General features: G+C 44.2%; 1 protein-coding gene across 1 annotated transcript in view; it reads right to left on the bottom strand.

The window, feature by feature from the left end:
- SYTL3 (synaptotagmin like 3) overlaps positions 1 to 8951 on the bottom strand; it is an 84458-nt gene extending 75507 nt beyond the window's left edge. The window contains 2 exon segments of the mRNA XM_041740826.1: positions 721 to 903; positions 8739 to 8951. The gene's annotated coding sequence lies outside the window, so the exon portion shown is untranslated.
- Between the last annotated feature and the right edge of the window lie 5728 nt (positions 8952 to 14679).

Below are 14679 nucleotides of genomic sequence, written 5' to 3'. Positions count from 1 at the left end.
AATTCTTTAGTAATAAGATTTCCTTTCAATGCTTTAGAAGCTAAACTTTTGTTGGGCTTCAACAGAAATCCACATTATATTAATTTATGATCCATAACAAATCATTAAATAAGAGGTTAATAGAGCCCTAAGCGATCATTTTCATTAAGCAGAGATTCTTAAACTTTTTTTTTTCTTAATCTTTGGTAGTCTGGTGAAGCCTGTGTATTTAAATGAATAAAATAAAATACATTTAATTACAAAGGAAACCATATACCAAAACGTTTTAATATAGTAATATATATATTTTCACTGATGCATGATCTAGCAGTGATCTAACAACTACTATAGTTTCAAAGTAGTGATTACAAATAACGTCTTGAGATAGCTGCAACATGCATTGTGGTATGAAAATATGTGTGATTTCCATTACTGATTTCTATTAGTTAACCAGTCCTGCTAGTTCTACTGTGGTTTGATGCCTGTATTCATAATGGAAAGAAATGCTAAATTTTAGTTAGAGGTAGACAAAGATCTAATCTTTTCCCCATCCAAGTTCACAGCCCTATCAACTAAGGATTCAAGGCTTAAGGGATTCTAGATTTGTCAGTTCCTCTACTGTGGGACAAAGTTAAAATGCATGGCTCACCCAACTGCACAGGTTGCATGAATAGAAGAACAGAAAGACACAGAGCTCTGAAAGGGGCACTCTTGGCCTGTAGGCTTCAGGGAAGTACTCACCTGTGCCTGCCCTCAAAAGGCTTCCTATCTAGAAGGTGGCACAAAGCAACAGGATGCCGGGCTTTGGCCCAGGCTGGCTGGTAATCATCATATGACTGGTGCAAAGCCTTGACTTGTCTTGGTCCCCAGTTTCTGGATGAACAGATGGAACTCACAGATCTTAGTTCCCAAGGCTCTGAGTCTCTGGAAAAGAGGATAGCAATACAGAATAACGTATAATCAAGTAATAAGTGGTAAGGTGCAAATTGGCCAATATGTCATCAACTTTATGAGCTTATTTCTTCTAAACCTGCCCCTTGGATCTTCTTTCTTCTTATTTATTACTGGACCGAGAACAATCCAGTTGGTCTGATTCTCAAATATTTGAAATGAAGATTTTTGCACTTGGCTCAAAACACAAGATTTGTATGCACTGAGCTTTCTTTTGATGTGGTTTTTGCACTCTGTACTCTGGCTCTGGTCATGCAGTATGAGGTTGGAAATGATGGAAATGATGTTAATAAGTGGACTCATTGGGGGTATCCCAGCACAGGCAAATGTTCACTCATTCAGGTAGCTGGGTTTTACAGGAATACAGGATTCAATTATTACGTAAAATCAAATCCATGGCTGTGGGCTTCCAGTAGAAAGGGCCATTTTCAAGGATGAGAGAGAGTTCATCCTCCCCTCAGTGGCCATTCGCTCCTACTTACAGAAAAGTAAAATTCAGTTTGTTTCTCAGATCCATCCATCCATCCATCCATGCATCCATCCATCCATCCATCCAGTAAACCTTTATTGAGCACCTTCTAAGCACTATTCAAGTGCTTAGAGTACATGACTTGACTGGTGATTTACACTCTATCCCATGTATAACAAGACTATAATGTTGCTTACAATAAAAGCACATACAGGACAATTAAAGTCAGCAGTCAGTGTGGAAATGGGAGATCATTCTACCAGGAACCTGCAGTGAAACAGTCACTGTACTTGAGCATTGGATGTATTTCTGACTGTCCTAGTAGCCAAGGCAAAACCAAACAAAATGAAACAAAACAAAACAAAAAATCAAGGTGATGTATATCATTCTGATAAATCAAAGGAAGATGAGAAGGACCTCCTCGAGATGTAAAGGGTATAGACCAAGAAAACAATTAGTCAAGCTGTGGTTCAGCAGAAGAAGCAAAATTGTGCTTGAGGTATCATTATTAAATTGATCTTAAATTAAAGCTAAGAAGCTAGCACCAAATCATAATTCATTAAAAGCATTTCAAATAGAGATCAAAACATGGTACTTTCTAGTATTACAAGGCAACACTGGCACAAAGCATTGAAAACAAGAGGATAGTTGTTTAGTATCCATTCCCCTGTGTTTTTTATTCTTGACTTTCAGAAATTTGATTCTAGCTTCTGTAAACCTTCAGTCATTCAAGCACTTGGTTAATATTTACAAGTAAAGCCTTCTATTGTTAGATGGAAATGTACTTTTTCCTTTAACCTGCAGGATCTGTCTCCAGATCCTCTGTAAACAAGAGGTGACTTTTGGAAATGATGCCATCGGTACTGCAGAGAGCATCACATCATGGCCATAAATTGAGACTGTTCATAGGGCATCACTTTAGGATCATTCACAGAAAGATTTAACAGAAACCCAGACAGATCTTTTCTCTTTGGTTTCTAGCATTCTCCTAGTATCCCACCTGGCTTGGAGGTTTGGATATTCCATTTACCATGCTTAAGCCACAGCTGCTTCATCTCCTTGGGACTTGCCCAGGATTGTCATGAGGGCAGTACCACACTTACATCTTTAGCAATTTGTGGGGTGCTTTTGGTTGTCACAGTGACAAAGAACTGTCTTGCATCCACATGCAAATGTTGACTATCATAATTCAGTTATGAAAAATTATAATTACCTGATAAAATGTAACTCTTATAACAACACAAGGTATATTTTGCAGGATTTTAATATAACTCTGATTTTTCCAGAATGCAACTCTTGTGTAGATTGAAGGAAAACTGTACTTTGTTTCTTTTAGAGCTTTAACAAGAGCTGTTTATCATTTCAGAAAGTTGCATCACCAAAAGCAACATTGTTTGTAGTATCTGAATGACTCCTTCCACATACCGGTAACAATCTGCATTTATAAATGTCATATTGGGGCAGCCCTGGTGGCGCAGTGGTTTAGCACCTCCTGCAGCCTGGGGTGTGATCCTGGAGACCCGGGATCGAGTCCCACATCGGGCTTCCTGCACGGAGCCTGCTTCTCCCTCTGCCTGTGTCTCTGCCTCTCTCTGACTGAATAAATAAATAAATCTTGAAAAAAAAAAAAAAGTCATATTGGATGTGACTCTATTTACACACACATCTGACAACTTCACTGGGTCTTCTAACGTAGTTTACATATCCAAGTACCCATTACATGGTAATTATAAGTATATAATTTATAAAGTCCTCTATTTTTCCTTTTATCATGGTAATTGCATTGTACTAGTAATAGCGTGTAGGTAAGTTATAGTATACATGAATTCTGTTTCTGGATAGGAAAAGGAGAAACACAATATATTGCTTATAATGAAGGAGCACTAAGTTTCATAGCTTTAAGGGGAGCCCAGGTGGCTTAGTCAGTTAAGCTTCTAACCCTTGGTCTCAGGGTTGTGAGTTCAAGCCCCACATTGGACTCTGCTGGGCATGGAGCCTACTTTAAAAAAGTTTTCATAGAAGATCTTCATTAGAAGGGAAGATCCAATAATTTGTAAGATCACCTACAAATTAAGCTATATAAGTCTCTTGTTCATGTTTCAACACATTATTGGGTTTGTAGGAGAATGGGATTTGGGAAATAGAGAGGGGTTGGTGGTTGTTTTTTTGTGTTTTTGGTTTGGGGGCTCCTGTTTACAAATTTGCATAAGTAATTTCACGTCTGATTTCCAGGCTGTAATTGAGAGGTCAAGGTTCTCCTTCCAATGCAAAATATTTGACTTATTTCAGCTGCATTTTTTCAATCCTCTTCAATGGAAGTTCTGGGGCTCTTCCTGTACTTTGTCCCAGTTAGGCTGGCATTTGAATTCTTAGGCATTTTGTATCAACTGCCAACTTGGAGAGTCCACTGTGTGATCCATCTTGCAAATCACTCAAAAATGATTCACTGAAACTGTTCTTAGCTCCTCATCTGCTTATCTAAGACAAAGTGCCCCCAGACCCCTGGCAACAATTTACTTATTTTTAATTTTTTAAGGTTTTATTGTTGTTGTTTAGTGAACTTCCTAGTCAATAGGGTGGCAGATGGAGTCAGTAAACAGTGCAGGCCCATGGTAAACACCAAGAAAATCAGAATTTCAACCACCTCCTGGCATTAGCAGGGTGAGGTATACCTTTACAGATTCCATTTCTAGTCACCTGTAGTAGAAATCATGTTGGAATAGGTTTCATATTCTTTGAAACATGGATGAAACAAATATACCTCTGCCATGGATGTTTTGATTGTTGATGTTTTGAAGTAGAACATGGAGACAGTCAAAGAATTACATGAAATCTATGAAAATCAGTTTGCATGTTCCTTGCACTGTTACATATTATTGTGTAGGATGACAGTAAGAGTAAGATGAGATAATAACATCTGAAACCCTCACAAAGTGGCTAACAGAGAACTGCCGAGGTGCCCCCTGGCTTGCCCACCAATGGCTGTGAGCACCCAGGGGAATGGTAGTGACAGGACCAAATGGATGGCGAGGAAGAGGGAGATGACAACACTGGGACAGGCTAGTCTTCATGGCAAAGGTGAGGCCTGCCGAGCCTGGGAGAGGACGAGGAGCTGGCTTGAGGAATGCAGAGGGCGTCTCTCTAGGTGGGGATATGGGATTCCTCCCCCAGCACGGGAGCCCGGCTTCCCCACTGCTCAAAAACTCCGAAGCACAAACATGGCCTTCCTGACACCCCTGATCCAGTGTCTTCCTACTTCTGCACCCTCACTCTCCAGGGAATATTCCGATGTTCTCATGGTAGATTCCTTTGAGACTATTCCCCCAAGCACATCATGCACTTTTCCTTCTCCGTGCATTTGTTCCTGTTCTTCCCTCTGTCCACCGAAAGCTAATGTACTCGTGGGCAGTGAGAGAACAGTCAGGAAAGCAGGTCTGGAGCCTGACTGTGCGTGAGTAGTTCAGCTCTGTCCCTTCCTAACTGCTGCGTGAGTTACATAAACCTTCTGGGATTTAATTTCCTTGTCCATCCAGAGAACTACTGTGCCTACTTCACAGAGTAGCTGTGAGGACTGTGTTGAATCATATCCACTACTCAGATCATGGTGGCAAGCGTATAATAAGCAGTTGATAAATGTTAGCTGCCATGATTATTGTTAGCAGTAATAGTATCATTATCATCAATATTAATCTTTCAAGGTCAGATCAATTGCTACCTAATTCGGGAACTTTCTTCTTATTTACAATCAAAATTAGTCACTCCTTCCTTATAACACCCCTCTACTTGGTATATTGCTCTATGGGGACCCTGACTTCATTCTGGCTTGTAGTCCAGAGTCCTTTCTAGCAGTGACATTGGGTTTTAGGGATCCCTCACCCCTCAGCAAGTAGGTCCTTAGTGTTTGGTGTGTGTTGAGAAATGCAGTGACTGTTGTGACATGCGGGTTTGCTTACAAAGCAGGAAGCATGAATTTAAGCAGAGTTAGGAAGTCAGGATAGTAAGATGAGCAAGAAAGCACCCAGTTCTGAAAGCTTCAGCCTCCAGGAAACTGAAAAGCGCAGGAAAATCTGAGTTGTTTTGGAATTTGAGAAGCATTCCAAAAACTGTTTTTGTTTTAATGATCTCATGCAGGAAGTCACAGCCTCCTAGCTGGAGAGATGAAGCCTCCCAGATCCATTTGTCTGAGATGCACTTATTCACTGTCCCATTCACCTGACAGGTTCTTCCATTTCATTTATTTTGTCCCAAGCAAAGAAGTCGGGCTCTGTTCTTACCCACGGGGAGCCCCGACCTCCTTTTTCCATTGCACATTTGTATTTTTGCAATGGTGTCTGCCTTTGCTTTGCAGCATTCCACCCACCGGTCTAATTACATTTAACGATGAAAAAAGGAAACCAATAACACAGCACCATTTTGAAGGAAAAATCTTCCCGCAGCCACTACAGAAGCACTCTACAAACCGTCCCATCTCCACACAGGTCAGGGTACTGGGCAGCCTGGGATCCAACCCAGGGCATAGCCATGCGTTCTTGGGCCAGTTGCTTCACCTCTGTGAGACTCACTTCCCTTCTCTGCCTCCTTCATGGCCTGGAGAAAGCTGTCCCTGCCTCACAGGTTTGACTTGGAAATTAAATGAATCACCTAGGCAGACACAGAGAGCAATGGCTAGAATGAAGCAAGTGGGACTCGGTTTGTCTCCACCGCAGGAAGCCCCCAAAGCAGGGGAACAGGGGATTTTGGGGGGATTGATAGGGACAAAGCAGCAGGGGTGGGGGTCCCTCCTAGATGCAGCACGGTACTGGGATCCACGTATTCCCATTTTGTCTGTATCCGGTCCCGCTGCATCCCATCCCAGTGCATTGCTGGCGTCCAGACAAGCACAGCTGGGTTATGGTGCTTAGGGTGTGGGTTCAGCAATGTGGGTTCATAGGCCCTCTGTGTGCCGAGCACATGCTAGGTGTTGAGTTTGTACAATGAGTAAGACCCCATCCCTGCATTCCGCGCTCCAGCCAGATGATGACATGTGGACAAGTAAGCCACACCGTGGTGGGATGAACATAAAAACACAAGAATGCTGGGAGGGATGCAGGATGCTCCATACAGCAGGAGCAGAAATGTCTGGGCAGGGTGGGGGGGTGGTTCTTCCCAGGGGACAACTTTGCCAGGAGGACAGAACAGTCTATTGTGGCTTGAAGCCACTCCTGCCTGCCTTCCCCAGCCTAACAGCAAAGCTCGACAACGGGCTCTCAGACCTGCCCAGGGGGCAGCACAAGAGCCGTGACACTCAGGGAGAGCAAGGAGGACAGGAAAGGGTGTTTTTTGCTGGAAGACAGGGGTCCCCTCTCCTCTCACCCCGTCACCAGTCATCACTGAGCGGGTGGTCATCAGATCACAGGCCAGAGAGCCCCCCCTCCCCACCTGCCAGTGACACAGGGACGGGGACAGTGGAAACGTGGCAAATTGCAGGGGTGTGTGCGCAGGTCACCAGGACTGTCTGCACTGCCAGGATGTTCAAGGGAAACTGCAGAATGTTCTCAAAGCCCGAAAGCCACAGCCCTGCCACCACCCCCGGCACACGTCATTTTGGGGGGGCCCCAAGCCACACCACTCTGCGCTTTACCACAGCCGTTTCCTTGAGAGGCGACAGCTTGAGAACACAGCCAGGGGACTCTACCTCGGATGCTGGCAAGGAGATCGGGGCGGTGTGACACTGCCCCTGACGCTGCATGTGACAATGTGGTCCCCTCTTGCTCCTGTGTGTTCTCCACTGTCGCAGCCACAAAGACAGCCAGTCCACGGGCATCAGACGGGGGGTGAATAAAGAACAGCTCTTGCCTCTGTGACTCCAACCCAAACCGGATGGGGGGGGGCATTTCTGCCAAGGTGAGGCCACAGGCACGTGTGTCCAGCAGAAAATCTGACATCCGAATGGAGAGGTGTGTCAATCAACTCTTTGTCTCTCTTGTCACTTCACCAGAGGTGGGTTTTCCAGGAAGCTGGTGAAGCTCAAGCTTTGGCCTCCCTCGATGGCACAGCCCTGTGCTAGGCCCCCTACCTGGTGTCCTTTCACTCCCTTAAAAAAGTCTCCACGAGTTGTCTAAACTTCAAGTCCTAATACACGAGGTTGCACGTATGTGGAAGTCTAGAAATCTAGAAGACCCGAAGCCTACCTAACACAGGAGGAAGGGGAATGAGCACTGGAGCCTGAGAGGTCGCTGCTGTTTGCTGCTGACTCTACTTATTCTTCTCCAATCAGGTAGACATGTTGCCACCAAAACCCCCCAGAAGTGCCGTCTTAGAATCCAGGTTAAACACTGAAATAGATTTTCGCTTGTTCTACAGCTTAAACTTGACCTCCTCTTATGGAAACATAAAGAAATGAGAATTAAAATTATTACCTTGTTAGAGATCCCACTCATAATAATTGTTAAACTTTTTGTTGGACCAAAAACAATGATTTATTTAGCACTTACTCTGGGCCAGTCTGACAAGGACTCTGCCTACATTAGTTCAATCTTCCTTACGACACTGTGAAGTACTATGCCCATTTTACAGATGAGGAGAGCGAGGCTTGGAGCAATTAAGTCATTTACCTAAAAGCAACACTCGAATTCGGGGCTGTTTAGCTTCAAGGCCTTATGCTTTATTTAGGCAGAAAAGCTAAGAAGTTAGAATCTCCCAGTGTCTTGGCTGAATAATCTCTTTCTTACAGTCATTCTAACTTCGTAGGAGATCCTTAACATCAAGGGTGCATTTTCCTCTCAAAATCTCTCTTCTTGCCAAGAAATACATTTGGAGGTTAAGGAAGCTTAACTAAAAGAAATTTAGATTAGACCCCAACTACCTTTCTTTTAGTTTTAAAAGTATATTTATGTTTCATGTCCAAATTAGAAATTATGGGTGATTGAAACAACCTGAATCTATGTGGAGTAGATTCAGAGCAAAACAGTAACAAACGGTACGTACACAACTTTACAAGCCACAGAAGAAAGCAAACAAAAGCAGTAAACCCAACATAAATATAAGCACAATCAAAACCAACACCTTTAAAAAAATTCACATCATATAACTTTTGGATAGTGACTTTTCTTTTTTTTTTTGTTTGGTTTGGTTTTTACCTAAGTCTCAACGACTTCCTCCATCCCATTTAGATTCATACCCTACATCTTAAATGTAGGCTACTCAATAGATGAGAAGTCATCCTCTAATTTATCACTGTTTTTGTTCCCCCCTGCCTTCTCAAGGTCAGTGATTTAGGAAAAGTGACAATCACTGTCATCTCTATCCACCTCGCCCTCGGATCAACCTCCCCGATGGCTGGTCTGGGACACTCGCCTACCTTTGCATCGGCTGCCAGAGGAGAGACCGGGGCGCCCGCCTGTCCTGGAGAGAAGGAAGTCAATTTGTCTTCACACTGGAACAGCTGACGCGTTTCTCCTTCCTTCCTGTGGGGCTAGAGCTGAAGTAGGCAGGGTCAGGACCCGCCCCAGGGCTTCTGCAGCTGCCCCCACATCACCAAGGACCCCGGGAGCAGAGCCACCCTGGAGCCACACCCAGGGGCTCCTGCAACCTCACGGTTCACCTCTTTCGCTGGAGGACTGACCCTGCTGACGCTCCTGAAACCCCAAAGCGTTTTGCTCCTACCAAGGAAACCTCAAGAGACGCTAGACACGTCAACTATTCAGATGTTTTCACATTTGCAAGGGGTTTCACATCGACCTCAGGTGTGAATGACTAACTCCATTTTGAAGAACAGCTGTGAAGTTGAGAATAACAGGCTGGCCTCAACTTTGGGGGGCAGGGGGTAAATTTCGCCAAGGTATAGCAGGCACATAGACCAGGATGCAAATTGTAAGCAGCAGCTGGATAAGTTTTCCCAAGGTGAACATACCCCTATCAAGAAATGGACCTATATGGGGCACCTGGGTGCCAGGTGTTTGAGTGCTCAGTGGTTGAGCATCTGCCTTTGGCTCAGGGCGTGATCCCCAGGTCCTGGAATCGAGTCCTGCATCGGGCTCCCCGCATGGAGCCTGCTTCTCCCTCTGCCTGTGTCTCTGCCTCTGCCTCTGTGTCTCTCATGAATAAATAAATGAAATCTTAAAAAAAAAAAGAAATGAAACTATTATAGCACCCTGAATGCCCCTTCAGCCACCCCTCCAGGGACTACCTTCCCTGCAAAGACACCTGTTACCCTGACTTCTGACGCCAGTGATTCATTGTTCTGTTTTGGCACTTTGTGTAAATGAATATATATAATATTATATATCTTTGATGTCTGGCTTCTTTTGTTCAGCACGCTTCTGAGATTCACACTATTGCATGTGTTGTCGAAAACCAACCCCTGTGCTTCGGAGCCAAAATAGAACAGCAAGACAGAGTTGGGATAAAGAGGAACAAAAAGCTGTATTGCTTTGCTGGACAAAGGAGGCTGCAGCAGTCTAGGACCTTCTAAAAAACCCTGCAAGCCTGTTGGGAGGAAGGGCCTGGGGAGTTTTATAGGGAAACAGGGAATTTAGCTGATTTTGTAAACAGTTGTGGACTTGCTGCCAGCCTCCTTTGTCCTATCATTGGGCTGGCACTGGGTTCCTGAAATAAAAGGCTAAGAAGGGAGGAGGAGAGGTATGCAGAAGAGAGGAAAAAAGTTACTCTAAAATCGAGCATTAGTGTGGCCATTTTGATTTTTGTTCAACTTGAAGTTTTTAAGCAGTTTCACATGTAGTTATAGTTTGTTCATCTTTGTTGTGGCATTAGGTTGTATGGATTTTATTTATTTTTAAAATATTTATTCATTCATGAAAGACACAAAGAGAAGTAGAGACATAGGCAGAGGGAGAAGCAGGCTCCCTGTGGGGAGCCCAAGGTGGGACTTTATCCCAGGACCCTGGGATCCCAGCCTGAGCTGATGGCAGGCCCTCAACTGCTGAGTCACCCACATGTCCCAGATTGCATGGATTTTAAAAAGTTTATTCTCCTATTGACGGGCACTTGCACTCTTCATCATCTGGGCTAGCATGAATGGTGCTCTTACGGACATTCTCATATGGTGTCTGAGTGAATAGCCGCCCATGTCCCTGTTGGCTGTGCGCCTAGAAATGGAATTGTTAGCCTATCTGCAACATAAGTAGATGCTGCCGAATGGTCTTCCAAAGTGGACACACTAACTTACACTCCTAGAAACAAGTTCCAGTTGTTCACCTCCCCAGGATGCTCGCTATTATTTGCCTAATTGTATCTATTCTGGTCGGTGTGTGTTGGTATCCCATTATGGCTTGATTTTCATTCCCTTGATATTTAGGGTAGCTGAGCAATCTGAGCATTATTTTACATGTGTATTGGTCATTTGGATATCTGCTTTGATGCAGGGCCTGTTCAAGTCTTTTCCTACTTTACTATTGGGTTATCATTGACTTATAGGAGTTCTTTATGTATGCAGGATCGGAGTCCTCTTCAGATATCTATATTACATAGATCTTCTCCCACTCTGTGGACTTGTTTTTCCATTTTCTTACTGGGATCACTTTTGAGGATGAACAAGCATGAACTCTAATGGAGAGTATGATTCAGGCAAGTCAGAAGATGACCAAGAATAAGCTGCACTGTGTGGCCTTGGGGGTCAACGGATCTCTCTGAATAGTACTGGGCCTGAGTTTGCTGGGCCTGTAAATGAGGTTCACTTTGATCATCCCTCTGGCTCTTCAGTTCTGAAATCTCATCCTCCTGTGGCCAGAGAATGTTGACCTGAGATGGTACATTCCACCGAGAGGAACAGGGGTGGGCGGGAGGGGGTTAGTGGGCTGTAACGAGAGGCAAGGGTGAATTAAGAGGGCAAGCTTTGGGGTGAGACAGAGCAGAGGGACCTTGAGCAAACCATTTGGCCTTGCAGAGCCATTTTCCGGTGAGGGTCACAAGGCTTCCCTCCTAGTTTTCAAGTTCATTTTATTCATTCACACAGACATGTATTGTGTACATCAGGCACTGTTGTGGTGACCATGGTTGAGGACATCTCTGATACAAAATAACTTATTTATTAAGTTGCAGGCAACTCTTGAACTCAGTGTTATGAGTTTGAGCCCCACACTAATGTAGAGATAAGTTAAAAATAAAATCTTTATATTAAAAAAAAAAACGATGAGTATTGAAATTGAGCAAGTATCCATTACACCTTATCTGAAACTAAAGTGAGGTGACCTAGGGCTGACCTGGGATTAGCAGTGGAAGAGGAGAGCACCAGAATTGGTGAGTGGGAAGGAGTCAGGCCAAAAGAATGAACATGATAAATCGCCCAAGGGAAACCTTCTGAATGCTCTGCATGGCAGTCTGTGGCCCTCTTCTTCCTTAAGTGTCCCCACCTGTAAACTCAAGCTTGTCAAGGGACTTGTTCTGGGTGACAAAATGTGAGCAGAGGTGATCCCTGCCTCTTATGAGCAGTGCCTTCTAGCCAGTACACAGGCCACAGTTTCCTGTCCCTTCCTCTTCTCTCAAGGATTCTGGTATGGAGAAGACATGGCACAGGTCGATGGTCATGTCATATGGGTGACAAAAAGAACTTTGTTGCTGTCACCCACCAAGAGTTGAGGACCATTTGTTTCTGCAGCTAACCTAGCCTATGCTGACTAATATAGTACATGTACTTTTTCACATACATAGAACTGAGCAACTATTTAATAACTACTATAGCCTAAAAATAGGGGCACCTAGGAGGCTCAGTTGGTTAAGTGTCTGTCTTCAGCTCAGGTTATGATCCCAGAGTCCTGGGATGGAGCCCCACATCAGGCTCCCTGCTCAGAGGGAACCCTGCTTCTCCCTCTACCCCCTACCCCCTCTTCTGTGCTCATGTGTGCTCTTTCTCTCTGTCAAATAAAAAATAAATGAATGAATAAATAATAAATAAATAAATAAAAATAAAATAAAATAAAATCTTAAAAAAGAAAATCAACCAGTCCAAAGAATTGTCAGTTGGAGGCCCCTGCTATGCCACAAGTTATCCTTTAATTGTTGGATCTTGGCTAAGGGGTCTCAAGGATGGGGCAGAGGTATCCAGGATCAAGAGGAAGAGGGACCCAAGGAGCTCAGAGTGACAGCCATTTCCAGGTGATACAGAGGGACTGCAGTCCTACTTCCTGGTGCTTCTCAGCTGACAGCAGACCTAAGTATTGGCATTGCTTAGCTAATCTTGTTACCATGTAGTTTCTTAGCAGAGGACTCTCACTTTACATATGCATCAGCCACAAGCTTATTTTCTTCTCCACTATAGCACTAGATTCCTCAGGCCTGATGGTTTGGCACTGCCACCTTTGCCATCAAATTATTACTGACTAAGCATGACTCCGTGCTACATCTGAGTAGCATGCTCATGGGCATGGAGAAAGGCAAGAAAACTGGAACATTCACAAGATTGGATTTGGATGTGAGGGGCTGCAGCTCACAGACAACACTGTGAGACCCAGCTGTGCCTGGTAATACTCTTTCCTCAGGTGGCATGGCTATGATTATTAGGGCCACACTTGTTAAATAAAGGCACTGGCAATGTCAGCCCCTATTTTAAAGGGTTTGTGTTTCAGAGACTTGATGTGAAGGAAGAAAGCTCGCAACATCTGCCAACCCATGGCTAACCCCCAGGTTGACAAACAATCCAGGGATTCACTGCACTGACTTACTGCACAGAACCTAAGCATTATTCTAAAATACGGCTGAAGGCCAGAGTCTTCTGAGCACCTGTGGGTCAGTGTGTTTATACCTCAGTACTTATGATGGACATTCAATCTTGGTGGACTGAGGGTACTGGAAATGGCAGCTAGCGGACTGCCAAATGCCCTAGTGATTTTAAATTCCTTAGCCCTGCAGAGTGTACATCAATTAGCCAGAATGTCACACCACATCGCTGCATTTTTCCAAGCATGACAGCGTCACTGAGCCTAGAGATTTCAAGGCCTCCCATTTACAGAAAATTTATTTTTAAAATTTGCCGTAGAGATCATAGCTTAGTAAACTTGGTAGTCTCAACTCCAGCTCAGAGGCTTACACAAAGTGAGTGTTCCATGTGTGTGTTCAAAGAGTGGACAAACAGTTCTGAAGGTAAACAGACCATGTATCCATTTCTAAGGCAGACTCAATAGGCCATATGCCAAGACCATTTAATGAATGTTCTTTGATAGTTAAAATTGGAGAGCAGTACCCAATGTATCGAAGCCAAAGTCATGTAAAGTTTTTTTTGAAAATTCACATGTACATGTTTTCTATTGGTTTATGTACATGCTGGTGAGTTTCGGTTACAACACAAAGTCTAGGTGTTACTAATGCACTATCCCAGCAGCCATTCAGGACACTCACTTGAATTAGGAAATTCCTAAAAAAGCAATTTCTTTCTTTTTAAAGATTTTATTCATTTGAGACAGAGGAATACAGAGAGAGAGAGAGAGCATGAGCAAGGGGAGAAGCAGACTCCCTGCTGAGCCAGGAGCCTGATGCCTGGCTCTATGTAGGGCTCAATCCCAGGACCCAGAGATCATGACCTGAACCAAAGGCAGATGCTTAACCATCTGAGCCAACCAGGTGTCCCTGTGAAACAACTTCTAAAAGATGTCTCAAACTTCACAACATTCAAATGCAGATCATCACTCAGAACCTATTTGCTCTTGCTTTGCACATAATTCTGACACTTACCTAGTGGGCCTCCAGGTCCATGGCAGAGCAGCAAGAGAAAGTTGGAAGACAGTGAGAAAACCCTCTTGGCTCAGGAGTGCTGTGTCGCGAGGGGCCTGGAACCAGGCAGGCAGGAGAAGGACACCTACAATAGGATTTCAGGTGAAGCTGGGAATGTCAGGAAGCCAAGACAAAGAAATGTCAGAATTAGAATCATATGTGAGGCACAAGGCTGAAACACTGGGACAGGTGGGTCAAGGCCACATTTAGGAAGGGAACAAAACTGAAAAGGAAAATGCAGTTCAGAATGGTCACTTAGATCAGGTGCCCAGGGCAGAGCAGCCTTATGTCCTTCACCGCTGGGCCCTCTGCTCGCCCACCCTCTGCTTCCCACAAGGAGGCTGAGGATTGCATCTTTCTCCACTCACAGCTCTGTGCAGTTGGGCATGAGGCAGAAGTGATGCCTGTGGAGAAACCATTCATTCATTCATTCAGTGAATTTTAATGATACACCTACTTGTGCCAGGTGTAAGTGATGGGGTAGGGGACACATCAGTGAGTAAAGTGGCTTCAGCCTGTGTGGGACTTAGATTCACAGGGTAGAAACAAGGGTTTCTGATTGATTGAAAGTGAGCCTT

The sequence above is a fragment of the Vulpes lagopus genome, chromosome 2 (genome assembly GCF_018345385.1).
Source record: "Vulpes lagopus strain Blue_001 chromosome 2, ASM1834538v1, whole genome shotgun sequence".
NCBI classification, from domain to species: domain Eukaryota; kingdom Metazoa; phylum Chordata; class Mammalia; order Carnivora; family Canidae; genus Vulpes; species Vulpes lagopus.
This window is presented reverse-complemented; position numbering and strand designations above follow the sequence as displayed.